General features: G+C 36.1%; 2 pseudogenes; one reads left to right on the top strand and one right to left on the bottom strand.

The window, feature by feature from the left end:
• The first annotated feature begins 268 nt into the window (after nucleotides 1-268).
• LOC149168201 (putative xyloglucan endotransglucosylase/hydrolase protein 27 pseudogene) lies at nucleotides 269-1,162 on the top strand (annotated as a pseudogene).
• A 3,098-nt stretch (nucleotides 1,163-4,260) lies between these two features.
• Nucleotides 4,261-4,930, bottom strand: LOC149168200 (damage-control phosphatase At2g17340 pseudogene; annotated as a pseudogene).
• Between the last annotated feature and the right edge of the window lie 217 nt (nucleotides 4,931-5,147).

Raw genomic sequence — 5,147 nt, 5'->3', positions numbered from 1 at the left:
TGGATACTTATATTTGTACATGCATAGTATGTGCACAATCATCATGTTGACAAACATTTTCTAGCCATCAGTCTAGGGGTGGAATGTAGTCGACTTGGTGATATTTTCCCTAAGCTTATGATTAGACCAATCTCATTTTTTGTTATTTTATTTCAACATTTATGCTACCAATCCAGTGGATAAAGGGTATAGGGAAAGCAAATCTTAAAAGTGAAGCTCTTCTTTGAAATATTGTTGGGATATGGCTTGAAGTATTGGAGAAATTAAAATGGTGTTCGTAGTGGCTCTGGTGTGTAGTTGGGTCCATGGGCTCGTGACTGAAAATTTTTCAAGCCTTCAGTTTGAGGAAGCATATACGTCCTTGTTTAGGGATGAAATATCAAGTTGACAGAGGGTGGAAATTTCATCATGATTTCACTTGATGAGTTAATTGTCTCAGGATTGCTGTGTCATGACATGTATATGTATGGCTTGTTCAGTGCTTCTATGAAGCTCACAGATGATTACATTATAGGAATTGTGGTTGTGTTTTATACATCAAATTGGGACATATTCCAGGGCACCCATGATGAGTTGGAATTTATTTCTTGGCAAATATATGAGGCTAAGAATGGATAATCCAAACCAATATTTATGGCAATGGAAGCGCGACCTATGGATGCGAGGAAGAATACATGCTCTAGTTCGATCCTAATGAAGAATTTCAACATTGCACCATTATTTGGACATATAAAAGCACAGTATTCTTTGTGGATGATATCCTTATATGAGAAATTCTAAGAACAGATACCATGGGCACACACTATCCACAAAACCCATGTCTGTATATGCCACCATATGGGATAGTTCATATTGGGCCACCAAAGGAGGCCGATACATATTCAATTACAACTCTTCCCCTTTTCTTGTCACACTAGACAACCGTAACTTGGAAGGATGCATTGTTGATCCCTTGGATCAATTTTCCACAGTCTCTTGCTCAGCATATACAACCTCCTTGGCATCACTTTATAAACTTGTCAAGATTTCAGAAGACCAGAGGGCATTAATGGAATAGTTCAAAAAGCATATAACCACCACATCTCTTCTTGGAGATAATCTACCATCACCTGAGCTAGTTTATTTCTATTTTTCATGTAAACAACTTTCAATTCATTGTTAATAATCGATTGAAATTATGTTTTCATTGTATCTTTGTATTTATGTTTATATCTGTATTTATGTTTTGACTGTATCTTCAACTTGTTGGATAAAGATATGTCACCTATGGGCATCTGTTGAAGGATCTAGGCAAAGTTGTCCACCATCATGTTCCTCTGAAACTTGAGGGCTTCTTCAAGCAATATTTTGAAAGGAGGCTTGAAGGCCTATTTTTTATTGAGAAACTAGCTCAATAAGAACAAAATCAGAGTGCTAAACAAAATCAATGTTATTTATTATCAGGCACTAAACAAAATCAATTCACTAAGGCATTGATTATCGGGCACTAAACAAAATCAATATCAGGAATAGGTATCCAATCCCATGAATTAATGACCTTCTCGACCAGCTCAAGGGGGCCAAGTATTTTAGCAAGATCAATTTAAAGTATGGCTATCTCCTGGTTCCTATAGAGCCAACAGATGTATGGAAGACCATGTGCAAATACATGGAAGGCCTATTTGAATGGTTGATCATGCCCTTCAAGTTGACAAATGTGTTACAATCAGTGATACAACTAAAATAGAACTTCAATTCAGTAATAACAAAGTAATGAAAGCCTAGAACAAGCAAAATTTCCTTCGAGCGACAGAGCTCAAGGGGGCCAAGTATTTCAGCAAGATCAATATTAAGTCTAGCTATAATTGTTCTTGTCATATCACCGATCAATAATGAATTGAAGTTATGTTTTATTGTATCACTGATTATGAAACCCTCCATCCATTAAAGGCATTGTTGTATCTCTATATTTTTTTTATATTTGTATTTCATTCCATTCCTTCATAAACTATAAAAAAGAGTAAACTATGCTACAATTAAGGAACCTAGTGATAGCCAAATTTCAAATCAATCTTGCTTAAATACTTGGCTCCCTTGGGCTTTTTTGCTCAAAGGCATTTGTCTTGTTCTAGGCTTTCAATACTTTGTTATTAATGAATTGAAGTTATTTTTTCACTATGTCTCTGTATTTGTTTTATATATGCATTTCATTTTGTTCCTTCATAAATCTAGAATGTGGCATCCACCCATGGAATTTACCCATGGGAGCCTATTTATTATTGAGAAACAAATAAAAACCCTAAACATCCAAAAACCTAACCCTACAAGATGAAGCACCAAAAGTGAATGGGCCATGTCGCGGTAAACTGGTACATCAACCTCTCGATGTCATAACTTTGGCATTTAATCTCCATTTGACGCATACGATACCTATTTAGAAAGATCTATCTGAGGAATACAAATTTCTACCACAAATCATTTTTGAAGCCTTTGGGATTGACCATTTTCCAAAAAAACATCATTTAGGGCCTCAAAATGGTTCCAAAAGTTCAGGACCTGAAAAACTGCCAAAAATAGTAAAACATGCTACAGTTAAGGAAATTGAAAGAAATAATGGTGGGGTTCCAACTGGAATAGGCAGGTGGACACTATCCACCTAGATCAGTCCTTCCCCCTTATGAAGTAATGGTTCCCATTGTGTTGAGTGCCTCCATAAGATGAGGAAACTTATGTTGAGCTTGGTCCCTAGTAAGCCACTTGCCCTGGTGCAAGAGTTGGCAAGATTTGACAACTTGATGTAGTTGGATCCTTTGTTTATGAGTGAGATTGACCTATGTGTCCATGATCTGATAAGTTGTGGCCTATTCAACTAATTCAAACTCATGGAAAGTGGTATCCATCCATGGTATTCATCTACCCTTGGTATTCATCCATCCATGGAATTTTCCCATGGTATTGTAAGTCGCATCCACCCATCGTATAATTCATTCACCCATGGAATTTAACCACCCATGGAATTTAGCCATGTTATTGTAACTAAAAGAGGCTATAAGTGACAAGTCACATTTTGTAAACGAACAAATTTTCCACCACAATGTAGCTTTTACAGTTATTCTATATTTCAATAAAAAGTGTATTTATGGTTTTGTTTACTACGTGTTCTCTTATTTTTCTTCCATATCAATTTTTCAGATCTTGGGGGAGGCCCCCAAGAAAAAATTGATATGTTAGAAAAAGACGAGAACACACAGTAAACAAACCCATAAAGAATTTTTTAATTAAAATAGTGAATAACTGTAAAATTTACATTATGGTGGAAAATTTTTCCTTTTACAAAATGTGACTTGTTACATATAGCCTTTTTTAGTTACAATACCATAGGTAAATTCCATGGGTGGGTAACTACAATGGGTGAATTAATACCATGGGTGGATGCTAATTTCCCTTTGGAGCATTCCTCCCCCTTTAAGAAGAAATGGTCCCCATTGCATGAAGTTCCCTCCTTAGAAGAATTTGTTGAATATGAAGAGGCATTGAAGAGATTGCTTTTGTGTGGTTGATAGATAACTGTGATGGAAAAATTTCGGGGATAGAGATACCCTATAATGCTTGTGGCCAAAGGTTATACTGCTAGTGTGAGGCTTAGTAAATAGACCTCGATGAACCATGGGTTTCTGATTATCCATAACTACAATGAATGAATATCTGAGGATAGAGATACTCGGTAATTGTTATGACCGATTGTGATGCTGACAATGTGCGATCTAGAAAATGGAATTTGATGACAAGGGTTTTGTGCAATTGACCCATAACCTTGGGTTTGTGGGTCACCCATAACCATGATGAACAAGGGTCCTAGGATAGAGATACCCTGTAATGCTTGTGGGCCAACTGTGATACTAATAGTGCAAGGCCTAGAAATGGACCTCGAGATAGTTTGTTTTTTGGTATACCAAGGTATGGTAGAAATATGGTGACTTTTCACGTGGCTTATCTTTGTAAATTATCACCATCCAATGACATGTTGGAAAGAATTCCTCCAAGGGCTCAAGTTTCACATTTCTAATTCCCATTTTTATGAATTGATAGAGGAACATGATCAAAATCACGTCAGGGAAACTTTCCAAGTCCAAGCTAGACAAGAAAGAATTTAGAATACATAAACTCAAGAACATAAGCTAATATCCAAGAAGAATTAGCTAGAATAAAGATTGATGCTTTGGATACATGACACAAGATTACCAAATTTACAATATTTCATTGATTTCCATACTCATTTTCCTAGCCATCTTTCATTTCTTTCTCCACCAATTTAGGATATGTAACATCGTTAATGGATGGTAAATCATTGGCATCTAAAACCATTTATGCACCTTGTCAAGGAAACTCTCTTGAAAAAGATGATGGCCTTCATACAATATCTGTACCAAAATTATTGACAAACTTTAAGGTTTCCAAGTCATCAATGACCCATGGTCGAGGTAGTAAACTTTCACAACTGACCAAAGAGGGCATGCCATCCTTTTCGAATATTTCAGCAAGATGGGTAGCACTCATATAAAAAATCTTTCCTACAAAAATTCCATTTATCTAGTTTTCTAAATGCTTCCCTCCATCAAAGTGTGATACAACAAATAGGATCAAATATTTTTCCTCCTCTTCTTCCTTGAATTTCTTAAATATATCTTTGAAATCCACTTCACTTAAGCACCGCTCCCATAGTCTCTCTGAAAATTTCTTGCTTTAGTCTTGGCATATGAAACATAATCATCTAGATTTAAATGTTTCCTGAAGGAGGTAATGGAATCCCTGAAGACTTTGATCGAAGTGAGCCTCGCTAGATTGGCCTCACAAGGATAATTTGAGATAGAGCGACAAGGAATTGCACATGGTCTATATGGAGATTCAATGACGTGGTGAGTAAAGGAGATGAAACCATTGAAGATGATCTCTCTATTGAATGATCGATAAAATATAGGTATCCATCCACTGATGGAAGCCATACATCATCATATGTGAGCCAAATCCTGGTAGGGGTGATGGGGTAGCCTTTGGCCCTTCACGGAACTAGAGAATGTACACAAATATCTCCTAAAACACCACCTTTCACAAAATTCCATAAGAGCCATATATATATATATATATATATATATATATATATATATATA

Source organism: Pinus tabuliformis, chromosome 4_2, assembly GCF_031772625.1.
Source record: "Pinus tabuliformis cultivar Carrire ecotype Pingquan chromosome 4_2, CPIR1, whole genome shotgun sequence".
NCBI classification, from domain to species: domain Eukaryota; kingdom Viridiplantae; phylum Streptophyta; class Pinopsida; order Pinales; family Pinaceae; genus Pinus; species Pinus tabuliformis.
The sequence above is the reverse complement of the archived record's forward strand: the minus strand, read 5'-3'. Positions and strand labels throughout refer to the sequence as shown.